The sequence below is a fragment of the Triticum aestivum genome, chromosome 7D (genome assembly GCF_018294505.1).
Source record: "Triticum aestivum cultivar Chinese Spring chromosome 7D, IWGSC CS RefSeq v2.1, whole genome shotgun sequence".
Taxonomy (NCBI): Eukaryota; Viridiplantae; Streptophyta; class Magnoliopsida; order Poales; family Poaceae; genus Triticum; species Triticum aestivum.
In genome coordinates, this window is record NC_057814.1 from 1256258 (window position 1) to 1270299 (window position 14042).

Here is a 14042-nt window from a genome sequence, read left to right on the forward strand (position 1 = left end):
TGATGGCAGGAGGGGGGAGGATGCGGGCGGTGTGGTGCGAGGGAGACGAGGAGGGATGGGGGCTCTGTTGCGGCGCATCTGGCCACCGCTGGAGCAGCGGATGGATGCCGACGGCGTGGTTCTAGGCGGTGGGTGGCGGCGGCGATGTGGGCGGGAGGAAAGGAGGCGCGCGGGAGGGGATGGGAGGGGAGGGGAACGAGAGAGAGATAGGGAGAGGAGGCGCGCGGGAGGGGAGAGGAGGAGGCTAGGCTTCACCACGGGAGCCGGCCCTTTTATACCCCCTGTGAGCGAAATGACGAAAATGCCCTCGGTGGGGCAGCGTAATTACGCGCGGTGGCACGAACGAGACGGTAACTATTCATTCCGGCAGTAACTTTTTTTGATCCGACGGACGAGATCGATCGGGGGCGATATCCAACGGTCCAGAACGCATCAAAAATTTGATCCGACGGCCGAGAGTCGCTGAGCTCTGAGGAGCCTTGTAGGAGGTTTCATCTCTTATTTCTGGATTTCGGTTTTATTCGGTGTAAGCGAGGCAAACACCGAAGCTACCGAATTCCATTCGGTTATTAGACTTAAAGTGGCGTCGGGCAAAGTTAGGATCCAATGTGGCGGCTGATTCGGAACGGGCTGGCGGTGGGAGCGGAACTGTTGAGAAGGAAGATTAAGCAGGGCGTCTTCTGCGTTGCTCGCGGCAGGGAGGAAACGATCTATCATCGCTTCTGGGGCTGCTATCACTCGGCTAAGTTCTGAAAGATAATGCATTCGGAGTTGGGGGTACCGGTGGCGATCCCGCCGGAGTCAGTTTGCCCCCAAAGTGCGTTGTCGCGGTGGTTACTATCGTGGTTCGAGGAGGCGTCAGATGATGAGCGGGCTGTCATGGTACAAGGGACGTATGCGCTCTGGCTTGCAAGGAACAATGCACGGGACGGCAAGCGAATTGAAGAAGCAGAGGAGATTGCGCGAAGGGTTTTTCACCTCATGGGCGAGTGGCAGGCCATACATGGCCGCAAAAGCAAGCAGACCCAGCCGGTGGTGAAGGAAAGGTGGCAGCCCCCAGAGGAAGGCTGGGTGAAAGTTAATGTTGATGGCGCTACGTCCAAGGGGGGCAACAGCGGGGGAGCTGGGATGATTATTAGAAACCATGAATGTGCTTATTTGGGAGGAGCGTGCCACGTCCTCCCACTGGGGAGTGACCCAGCGAGGGTAGAGCTCCTAGCTTGCAAAAGAGCAGCCCAGCTTGCGGATGAACTGAACATTGCCAGGAGTTGTGAAGGGGCCATAGAAAAAATCACTATAAAGTTTCATCGTGTTTTGACTTCATTTTGTATGATTTTCCCATGAAACAATAGAATAGTCAAAAATAAGAAGCGACATTGGGCAGTAGATTAATAGGTTAGTTCCAAAAATGATATAAAGGGAGCCGTGCACCCAAGCGGTTCCTCCTTGCCTACGACCACGGCCTCCACTTCCCCCTACGAGCCACAGTGCCCAGCCGACCGTTTCCCCCTCTGATCCAACCTAGCCCGGTGAGGCCGCCGCACATGGTTGTCGAGCCGCCCAGCTCCTCCTGCTCCCTATGAGCCGTTTATTGGCGAACCGGAAGAGGTAGCCAACGTGGATGCCGTTGGAGTGGAATAGCTCCGTGCTGGAGCTCATGGTGGGGTCATCAGTGCCAACGTCGCGGCAGTGTGGCGCGAGGCGAACTCCAAGTCGGCAGCAGCGGGAAAGCATTCGTCCTCCGAGGGTGGAGCATAGGGCACTGTCGGGATGAAGCCGGAGGCGGGCGGAGGATGTAGTGCACGACACTGGCTAGGCACTGAAAAAGAAATGGAGTGGTAAAGAGGGTTCTATCAGTGGTATCGTGGCTTTGCGTCAGCGTCGAGATGAGGAGAAAGTGAGGGTGGAATTCCATGAGGCGATGAGGAAAGGCATGGGACGGAGCATAGCTCCAATTCCTCTCTTTCTTCCAATCCCTCTTTTTTTTCATGTCAATTGTATGATTGTCGGCACTGATGGTTCCGCCAGAAGAGAAGTGGACGAAAAATTGTGTAAGACAAAGTATGACATGTGGGCCAAGTGCCAAGTGCCAAGTGAACAATATGAACATCCAAGTAACATTCAGAATTGGTCTCAATGTCACTGTCTAAGTGTCAAATATATCAGCATCCAAACAGCAGAATTTGTCTTACGTGTCAATATCAATGTCCAAGTTGAATTGATATTGGCCCCAATATCAATGTTGAGGTTTGAATATGAACATCCAAACGAAGCATTGCGGTTTCACACGATACGTAAATATCTCGGGAGCGATATTTTTTCAATGGCGATAAATTTTATTCAATCAGGCAGAATTGGATCCAGGAAAAAGCAGTGACATATAGACTACGATTTCAGAATGCATATCTCAAGGACGACTATTCTTATCAATAGGTGCACTGAGTTTCTTGGGAGCGCAACAACATCGGTGGTGAAACTCGCCTATCATTTGGCAAGAGGCAAATAAACCATTGCAGTCACGCCTGCACAACTCTAGATCGCAACTCAGGAAAGGCATGAAACATCCTCCTTCTACATGTTCACAGAAAAACATTGTTAGAAGAATATCCAGACAACATGGCAAGTTACGCTTCAGCATGGACCAGATGCCATAAGATCCATACAACTTGACATTGTGAAATATATAGAAAATTAGCATCACATGGCAAAACCACAGTGACTTATAGTAGGCATGTACCTGGGCCAAACGCATCGCAAGACGAAATGACAGTAGCGATGAGCACAAGAGCCAACAAGCACTGGGCACTTGCGTTCTTGTTGAATATTGCCATGACGGCCTTTTTTCCTTCTCTATGTTATGTTGTCCTTCGGAATTTCTGTGGGTTGCAAGGCTCTCTTTTGGCAGTACTTTTATAGAAGCAAATGAATGTTTTGGAGCACCATAAATTTGAATCATTTAATATTTGAATTAAAGCAATATTATTTGAGAAGCAAATGGATATTGTAAATTATTGTTGGGGAGAAGATACGATCATCTATAACTATATCTATATGGACGCGGTGTTTTGGCTCCTAGGTGCATATGCACCCATTGTCTAAATACACATTTTGAAATTCGGAACAAAAATTCCACGGGTATATCCGGACATTCTTTATGCATGCACAAAGTTTTGGTGAAAAACGACGTTTTTTGTGGCTTGTGTAAAAAAAATAAAGAAATGCAAAATGAATAGTGGCAGATGCAACAAATCTCGGCCATCAAACAGTGTCGATCTAATGACCTATATTTCTCCAATGACGAGCGCTCAATATATTTAATGTGCAATTAACAACATACCAAATATGGACTATCCACATAATTCGCACCTAACTAATACAGTATCCTACCTATTATCAAACGCGCAATGATTTTTTTGCCTAATATCAATTTGCAATTAATTTTCTGCCTACTATCAATGTGCATTGCACGTACGCATGTACTCCCTCCGTAAACTAGTATAAGAGTGTTTAGATTACTACTTTAGTAATTTAACTCTTATATTAGTTTAAGAGGGAGTACTAGTTTTACAAGGAAGCAATATTTATTTGCGGGCCATTACTGCCACCGGACCATGGCTTGAAGTGGCGACATGCAGCAACACGGCAGGAATCTATTTCTGAAAGGCCGATATACAAAATAAAGAAGCGTCACTTATGACCTGCCTATAAGACAACAATGCGAAAAAATAATGTAGAAGCAAAAAAAGAGCAAAGGTTGGTTACGTCTAATATCTGATGTATATCAAATCCAGAGATATACCCAAAAAATACAAATAAATGCATGCCACTGACATTTTCGTGCTGAAGGGATATAAGGAGTGACTGACAAAAAAAACTACTCCCTTCGTCACAGTTTACACGGCGCGCTTCAATTCTCATGCATTTCCACCACCGGAGGGATTTTAGGCACGTTTGGTTTAATGCCTAATTAATTAGGGTGTGATAACCCCAATCAAGCCCATAATTTTCTCTCCATGTAGGTGTGTAAGATGAGTGGAATAGCTGCATGCATGTGTGTACACGGGATGGAAGCACTCTATGCATGTGTACGCATTAATTACTCTAGTAATAGGCGCCGTGCTATAACTATTGATGCTATTTTTCAGTCCAATCGCTAATCGCCTTGGTTTCAGAGATTGTTGAAGCGTGTTCTGTAAACTGTGATGGAGGGAGTACCACTTTAGGGGTTTGCATCCCATTGAACTACCACATTTTAAAAAGTGACTGGTAACTACCAATTTTTTCAAAAAAAATATGATTAAAAACTACCACTTTCAGATAATGGCTAGTTTATGACACGCAGAATCCATAGGCCAGGGCTGACGTGGCAACAAAGTAAACTCTGTTTATTTTGACCATTCAGTTGACCGTTATTACAGGCGGGGCCCACAATCTTCTTCTTCCTCCTCTCCTTCTCTCTCTGTTTGGCATTTCCTTGAACACCTCATGTGCACCCGCGCTTGAGCTCCGATGAGCTGCTGCTGGAGCGCGACGTTGTTCCATGGGGAGGCAGGCTGGAAGAGATGACGGGAGCCTTTGCACCTCCCCGACAGGCCGCACGTGGTGTTCTATTTCATGATTATGTCCGAATCTTGAACTCTGTCAAGCCAATTATGCTCAGCATCTAGTGTAACAATTGCAGTCCATGTTCTCTTAATCTTTATCTTTAGGAGTCTTCGTAGTAAGTTCAAGACAGAGTTACCGTGGAGGCGAAAATATTATGCTGCCAGACACAATGTATGGTGGCGAAAATGAGCATTATTCAGTCAAGATACCCTGCAGTTGAATTTCAGATACCCAACTGCAACATTACAGCCCAAAATTATTAATCTGAAAAAAATTGGCCTCGCATTGCTAAAGGTTGAAAAATGCACGCAAAGATGGAATCCGCTGTCTGCCAAGTGCCAAGGTATCATTCAGCAAGTAGTATATTTTGGTAAAAGTGGAATATTCATCTCATCCTTTGTGTGGAGTGTGGTCTAGTGATTGATCCCCATGAAGTCCGGCGAGCCCTTCATCACCAGATCGGCCTTGAAACTTTGAAGCCTTTTTCCGACCCTTGGTCTCATCGTCGCCAGGTGATCAGATCAGTTGTCTCATCAATTGCCAGTAAGTGTAATTTGGAACCTAGCTACTTCCTTATTTGAACAGTTGGAATCTACTTGTAGCTCTGCTCATTGGTACTGTAATCAGTTGTACGAAACTGCTGGGCCAGCTCCCATCCATGATTAAGTATAAAACAGTTAGTTCATCAAGTTAGTGAGTCTGCAAAGTCAGTTCTCCGAACCGAGAATATCTGTAGAACCAAGAATGACAATAATATTTGTAGGACCCCCACGCGCAAATCCATTTCTCGAGGCCTGGTGACTCTGATGTGTCACTCGCACTCAAAGGCTTGATCGAAAATGTAGAGCACTTTGAAGAGTAGCTGAAGAAAACACATTGCAGATTCATTAAGAAGCTGCATATATTAGACTGAAACAGTCTTTTCTCAGCTGAGCCGTGGCCGTATGCATCGTTCTGATGCAGAGGCCGGGGAGTCCCCCCTTTTTGAAAAAAAAAAAGAAAAAGCTGAGCCATCACCAATACAACGGAGTATATGGAACCATTCTCGTATTATTGAAAGGTACAATAAAAAGCGTCTCTATTTTATACTGTAACCAAAGCGACTCTCTCGAGTGCCAGAAGACACACTCCTAGCTTGAAAGAAGCGTAACTCTGCAAGACTCAATATATTTTGGTAAGAAGCAGATTCAGTCAATGAATTCTTGACATACTCGAACAAAATCATCTCGCTCACTGAATTCTTTCATACAGTAACAGTGACTGCTTGAAGATTTATTGAGTGATATGAATCGACCATCTTATATATATAGGCAACTGCTATAAATTCGACAGACCATTGGATATTCCAATTGGAATATAAGATATTATTTGAACGAATACAGTTCCTGCATACATTGTTTTCCAGAGTATCATTACATACCACAGCTCCATCACATAAAAATTCCTAGACTTTTCTCCAGAGTTGTTAGGCGTACTCAAATATTATTTCAGCAATCAGCGTACTGCATAACTCTGGAAGGCAAGATGTTGGATTTACACAATCTCGTCTTCTGTTGGACCATGTTCAGCGGATTCAGTTCTTCTCGCGCAGTCGACGACGAAACTCCCCAAGAGCCCAGATGGGGAATAGATTGCTCTAGTTGCCGTAATTGTAGTAAAAGGAGCAGTTGAAGCATCCAGTGTGTTCCTGTCACCAAAGGTGAAACTTCAGATTGCTTTATGAAGCAGTAACAGATTGCTTTGGTTATCAGAGGATTCAGCACGATCATGGTGGGGTGTTTTGCTTTCAAAATATTTTTTGGAAGAGTATTTACTAGTTATGATACTAAGCAGGAACAGTGAACTATTTGATATAGCGTGCTACTTCTGTAGCCTGAAAAGTTCAATGCTTACTTGCTGCGGAAACTCGCCTGTGTCTAGTTGCATATTGATCAATTCTTTTGCAGCATGATATAGTGGTGTGGGATCTCGTTCAACCTGAATAGAATGAACATGATATGAAAATAACATGTGGATGTCAGAATAGTTTGAAGTTAACGATATATTAGCAGCCCAGAGTCAATTCAAATGAACCATGAAGGAAACATACCTGCCCAGCATAAATTAAAGCTAACATTCACATAAGGACTAGCAGCATCCACATAAGACTGTAAAAAATATAGAGTGGAAACCATCACTAAATTCATTAAAATCATAAATATCAAGTATCCTAATATTTGGAAATCAGTACCCACAATATGTCAATGGTTCAAAGGGAACCGGATCTAGACATTTTCAGTTATACTAATTTTAAATGGCTTACAATTATGCACATAATTAATTGTTCAATCAAATGACTCAAGTTGGTAGCTTGCACAACAAGGTCTTTACGGTAAAACATTCAGCCGGGTAAGGTAAGAGCAGCATGGACTAACAAATAAGGACAAACGTATTTTGTCACAATTTCACTTCCAAGACACTTCCATCACATCAATTGACATGACTAATTTCTATGTTCATGTGACAACATAATAAGGGATAACTATTTTTCATTGATTATAGATGAAGAATGAGTAAGATTATTATATTTTGAAATTGGAATTAGTCTGAGAGATAGGAGCGAGTTGTGGGATGATTGAGTAGGGCATATACAACTAGTAATTACAAGCAAATAAAATTATACAAGTTAACCATGATGAAATAAGTCGGGTTGAAAACGCAGCTAGTTAATCCCTAGGTGACCCCCTAGCCGGTCCCATTTTATCGGGGTTCCAGAAGGGATGATGGTTTCAGTATAGACTGAACGTGCATTTTCAGCACTGTTGGAGGTGATCAAAAGATGGACTACTAGCGGCGTCTACTCAGCTCGATTGTGCCATGAGGCTCTTTTTCATGGTGTGATCGTACCACTTGGTTCTTTTTGTTTACCAGATTGCTTTGAACTTGATCAAGCTTTCTCTATTGTCAGGAAAGAATTATCTAGTTGAAATTCTATTCTATACCATACCACAGATATGGAAGAGAAGAGGCAAACACAGTGCGCTATGATTCGAATACGTAACGGACACAACACCCAATTTGTTAACTCTCATGAGAGATCAAATAGATCTAAGTTCTCCAAGTACTATTGCCTCCTTGCTTAGTCTCTTTGGCACGAGTCTCACGGGAATAGAAACTCCTGCTTCGAGATTGTGGAGGCAACGTGGCATCCATCGGAGTGGGTCTCACGGGCTGCACAATGAGACCCGGTCTCATAGAATTTTTTTCCATCTAGAATTATTAGTGCGCACTCTCTTAGGGTTTCAATTCTTAATTGTCATTTCGCAGCAACAGACTTATTAACAAATACTCCATCTGTCTTAATAAAATATAAGTACTTAAACTGAGCCACCTATGACCCCCGTCAATTTAGGCGTCCCATCAACCAAAGCATCTGGCTTACATGTCAATACTCATTCCCGTTCGTCGAAGTCATTTCCCATTCCCGTCGTCAAGAGAAGCAAGGGTGAATCCTTTGATACACGTTGAGCTCATCTCCTTCTATGTCCTACCAAAGAATCTAAACATTGATTCTTTCATGCCTAAATAAAAAATATAAGAATCTAGGCCGGGGTAATTTTGAGTTATGGTTTATATTTCAAAATAGCAAACTCATCTTCAAAAGCATGCAACTTTGCTACGGTGAGGGATTTGCAGCGTCCCAAGCACCAACAGTACATTCCGGTGAAATGACAAAGCACCAACAGAAAATGGTTAATTGGCAGGAAAATCAGGGACCAGCCATTATCGCCTCCATACAAACCAAAATAATCTCATATGGATGCGTTAACCGAGAGACTGTTGAAGTTAAGTCTCGTTCTGCAAGTATTTTCAGTTAGCATGATAGAAGGATCTTATCGGGCAGTCTGTTTGGGATTGCTCTGTCTTCTGAATAATAGAAATAGAAAGAAGTTCAGAAAAGATGCAGTTAAGGCGTCGCAAAACCTCTCGCGTTCATCTCAGTGTGTTCATCTCTTCCACCGTGGCCTAGTTGAGTGTTTAGTCCAGCTATTGTGTGTATGATTCTGGTCTAAAAATCTGACAGAGACCAGACATCAACCTTGCAAGGTCAGTAGGGCTGATGTCGGATTCTCGTTTTCTTGACGCGTGACACGAGCGTACTGGAGATCCAGGACTTCTTTGTTGCTGCGACATCGTCCGAGCGCCAGCAACATAGCGGCCATCTTCACCTCCTGTCCACCCAAAGATGCCCATGTTTTGGCCAAGGCTCTCAAGACTGCTTCCAGCTGGGCATATGGTCCTGATTGTTACAAGTATAATAGTGTCTAAGAAAGAGATAAGAGTTCAAGATAGAATACGTTTAAACATGTACGACTTGCCCTGTACTCCAAGTCTCTCTCCCTCACATGTACTCCTATATATACTCTACACAAGGGTCAGATCAATACAACGAATATTAGGATTCTACAATTTCTACACTGATAACCCCTGTGTGGCCTCCTTCCAGGACAGCCTCTACCAAACCAATCGCTCCCGCAGGATCGTTTTTCACAGGGAAGTAACCTAGTGTCCCCTCGCTGGTGCCCATAACCGGTCATCAGGCAGAGAGTAGTGGCAGTCGACGAAGTAGTCCAACTGTCAATAGAACAAATGTAAGAATTTGAGAGGTGGAAAGATCTTCAGTATTTATAACCTCATTTCAACAGCAATGCACGTATGGAAAGAGTCGAAAAGGCAAGCACGCCTATTGATGATGAACACAAGACTAAGAGCAAAGCTACACCCACAGAGATATCTAAAAGTCACAATGGTTGTGGTGCTATACAGATGAATCTTTTTTTCTTATTTTTTTGCCAAAAACGGGTGTTACAGTCAGATTAAAATTTTAAAAGGCGTATCCAAGGCAATTCATTTGGATCAGATAGGAGCCATCTGAAAAAATTACAAACACTGTTTAGCTAGATATGATTAACAACTGAAGTTGAGTTACAAATTGCTGTGAAATATTCAGGACCAAGGTATAATTTTGGAAGAAGGAGAGAACAGGGTAAAGAGAAGAGGGTATATACCACAATGGAACGCATAACCCCATGAGGCCGGCATACACAAGCACCAGCACCAGCATCCCGGTTGAAGGCAACTAAGTATCAGTTCAAGCCAACTGTTCTCCGTGGAATTAATTCAACCAAATTCCAGTAAGCGCCTCCTCTTGAGAAGGCCTCCTGCAAGTTTGGGCAGTCTGTGACACATAGTTCCTCGAGGGTTGGGAGCTGCTGCAGGAGTCCCTCTGGCAGTGTCTCTACTCTTGGGCACCGATCAATTGTCAGTGCGGTGACTCCATAGATTCCATCTGGAAATGTCGTTAGGGCTTCACACTCATCCACACCCAATTTTTTAATGTTGCCAAGATTGGTTGGCATGGATACCAGCTTGGGACAACAGGTGAAGAACAAAGTTTCAAGAGACGCGTGCAACTTTGGTATCTCCACCAAATTTTCACAATATGATATTAGAAGAAACTGAAGTCGGGGAGGCATGACATCTTCGTCATCGCATATTGTTGACGGGAGTGAACCAGTTAAGTTGGAACAACAAGACAAGTGCAGATGTCGAAGAAGATTCAAGTTTCTCAATTCTACTGCTGGCCATTGTACTATATTATTGTTGCATATCCACATACTTTCAAGATCCATAAAACCAAAATGATTCCATATATTCCGTTGTATTTGGGATGGTTCAGATGAGAAAAGACAGTCGGAACCCGATATAATAAGGTTCTTGATAAATCTGCTAGGTATTATTTTCAGCTCCTCTTCAAAGCACTCAACATTTTCCCTCAAATCATGGAGTCTCAGTTTCACGTCAGAGTCACCAAGCCTCGAGAAATGAAGGCAACCAACAGGCAGCCAACCAACTGTAGGTTCCACCGAAATGTCGCCTTTACACTCAAGATTGGATTGCGCAGCCAGATTCATCAGATGATAAAGAGGGATGTCACTTGCCTCCTTCACTAGTAGATCTTCAAGCAAAGGGAGCATCTTGGGCATGCTTGCTAGCATTGGGCATTCAGAAATAGTTAGCTTCTTAAGCTGAGGGAATGATACAACCGCTACTTGTCCTGTCACCTCCTGGTGCCATCTCTCTAGCTTAGGCATGTTGGTGACTATCATGGTTTCCAATTTATTAAAGAAGGGTGATGGAGAAATACGGGATTCCACATTGTTTGTATCATCGTTACCAACATATATACTTGTCAAGCTATCCAAACCATCCAAACCCAAGTACCCAAGAGAGGGCAGTAGCCATAATGGGGGAAGATCCTTGCAGTTCATGCATCCACTCAGAGAAAGTTCACTGAGATGTTCTAACAGTGTAGAGTTGTGCATCCATGATGGGAATTTGGCACCAATATAATTAGATAACAGTAAAACTTCAAGCCTTTTGTGAGGACGAAGGGCCTCTAATATTCCTTCTGCATCATTACGTACTTCATATCCAGCATGTGTGCTAGAAGAAGGTCCATTTTCCCAATCGAGTGACAATCGTTTCAAATTATGCTTGGTAGAGATGCTGCCTTGTTTAGCATTTTCTGCACTATGCACTTTTCTCAGCTCAGTCAAAGAAAGGGCGCCACCTAGATTCAAATATTTGAGTTGATCAATTCCACGCCCTGCATCACTATCAATGACATAACTTGTCAATGTTTGTAGAGAATTCAGCTGACCAATACCCTGTGGCATGCGCTCCAAACTATCACACCCAATGAGGAAGATGTGCCGGAGACTACTCATATATCTCATGCCTTCAGGTAATTTCTTAAGTTTTTCACAACCAATGAGCTTCAATGTTTGCAAGCTATACAACATGGTAGTGGCTTCAGGTAGTGCAAATATATCAGAATAAGAACAGTCTAAATAGCGAAGATGCTTTAAGTTTGTCATATGTGTCTTGATTGAGAATGTCTTCAATGCTCGTAAGGACACAAATTTTGACTTGGCCATACTAAAAGGAGTCTGAATCTGCTCCAACTCCTTTTGGATTAATAATGTGCGGAGTCGGGGAGCTACAATGTCCTCCATGACTGCAATAGTATTACCAAAGACATAATAAAGTGACAAATGTCGAACTTCGTGCTGTAATGAACTATCTGTTGATCCTTGCAGAATTTCTTGGCATGATGAAGATTCTTGTAGAATGGAGCAATCATTTCCACTTATGAACTCAGCAAGATCATGCATGAGATCATGCATCTTGCAAGTAGTTGGTCGGTGGATGAACCCATCTTGAAATTTAGAGATTAGATTCTCTTGAATCTCCACATCTTGGAGGAAACATCTCCAAACTAGCACATCGAAAATTTGTTGGCCTCTTGTTTCTGATGGAATAAAGTCATTTGCCATCCATAACTGGATTAACATGTCTTTATCCATCGGGCTATCCTTGGGGAAAATAGCACAGAAGGAAAAAACATACTTTTGCTTCTGATGACAAGTGATCATAGCTTAGCTGTAGTGCAGGTACAATCCCAGCTGCGAGGATGTCATTCTTCCAGACATCACTATCCAAAACAGAAAACCACTGACTTTGATGCTTCGAACGAAGTAAAGCTGCTATGGTCTTGATAGCGAGAGGCAATCCCTTACACTTGTGGAGAATACTTTTAGCCATTGAAACTAATTCCTCTTGCTTTTCTGCTTCCCTTCCAAATGTGTTCTTGTGAAAAAGCTCCCATGATTGATCCTCGTTTAGAAGTGATATCTGATGTGGAGGAAGTGTGCCCATGATAGAAGCAACTTGCTCGCTGCGGCTTGTCACAATTATAACACTACCTAGGCCAGCATGTGAGCACAACACTGATCTCATATCGTCCCACTTTTGTCTATCTTCATTCCAAACATCATCCAGCACCAGGAGGTACCTTTTCTTGCCCAACACCCGACTAAGCTCCTTGTGCAGTGCCTCGGTCTGAGTCAAACCACACTTCTTCAGTGTGGCCAATTCTATTATAGATCGGATTATTCCTTCGATAGCAAACTTGTCAGAGACACAGATCCATATCACCAACTCAAAATGATGCATCACTCTCTGGTCATTGTGCACAAGTTGAGCAAGGGTGGTCTTACCGATTCCCCCCATGCCAACTATGGGGAGCACCGTGACATTATGTCCATCATTACTGTTGTTGGAGTGGTCGAGCAATATCTTCACCACTTGTTCCTTGTCGTCTTGTCTGCCGATGATCTCTGATTCATCGACACAAGAATGTGTTTGCGGATGGACAATGGTTGGTGCCTCGGTACGTTGTAGGAAGTGGAAATTGTTCATCTCCGCAACCAGTTCATCTATCATCTCAAGGGCATCCTTCATCTTCCTACTCATGGAAAGACGGAAAAGAAGCGGGCTGTCGGCTGTGAAATAGCCCAGCACCTGAAATGAAAACAAACAAACAAACAAACAAACAAACAAACAAATTGAAATTGAAAGGCTTCCGATCCATTTCCAAATGAAAGCCCTCTACAGAAATTGAAAGGCTTGCATTTCCAATTAAAACCTTAAACTGAAACTAAAAAGACTTGCATTTCCAATTGGAAACAAATAAACTGAAATTGAAAGGCAGGACAAGGACAAACCTTGCGTGCCGTGGAGCAGCGGTGGAACTGGGCGGTGGCACGGCGGCGCAGCGCCTCGTAGCGGAAGCCGTCGAGGACGTCGTCGGCCTGGTAGGCGGCAGTCTTGAGGTCCTTGACCCACCGGCTGACGGCGGGGTTGGTGCGGCTCTTGGCGTCGGCGTCGAGCAGGATGCACTGGACGGCGGCGAGGTGGCGCTCAAGCTTCCGGCGGGCCTTGTCCAGCCCCCACGCCCGCAGCAACTCGGCTACCAGCGCGTCGCCGGCCTTGGCCGCCACGCGGCCCAGCAGCGGTATGAGCAGGGAAGCCATCTGGGAGCAGTCGCCGCCGGCAGGTGACGGTGATGAACTCTCCCGATGCGAGAATAGTACACTAGTAGTATGACGGCCACATGATTGCAGAGGCTATTATCTTGTTGAACAGTACTATCTTGTATGGCATATTCAAAAATCTATCTATTTCAGGATTTTGCACCATTGTGATTTTTTAAGATCATTTTTTTTTTGGCTTCCCACAGATTTTAAGAGGTTCAACAAGAATTTTAGAGATTTCACGTGTTTCATTTCATGGCATCTAGTATTAAATGGATTGCTGTTGTTTCCTCCCTTTAAATTTGATTTTGAAATCCACACACCAATATGGTTGTGTATTTGGATAATTTTTTAAAAAAATTATGCATTCTTTTTACATCCTAATTTCAAAATCAACCTCTGAACATTAGCACGCTTCTCTCACCAGGTTGGCTATTAGGTAGGTGAGTGTTGGTTTTGGCTTTCTCGGGCATGATGATAGACAGAGGACGCGAGTACCAATAGACAGACCAAATAAAA

At 43.8% G+C, this 14042-nt stretch overlaps 1 pseudogene; it reads right to left on the reverse strand.

The window, feature by feature from the left end:
- Positions 1 to 8903: 8903 nt before the first annotated feature.
- On the reverse strand, positions 8904 to 13595 carry LOC123163866 (putative disease resistance protein RGA3; annotated as a pseudogene).
- Positions 13596 to 14042: the final 447 nt, after the last annotated feature.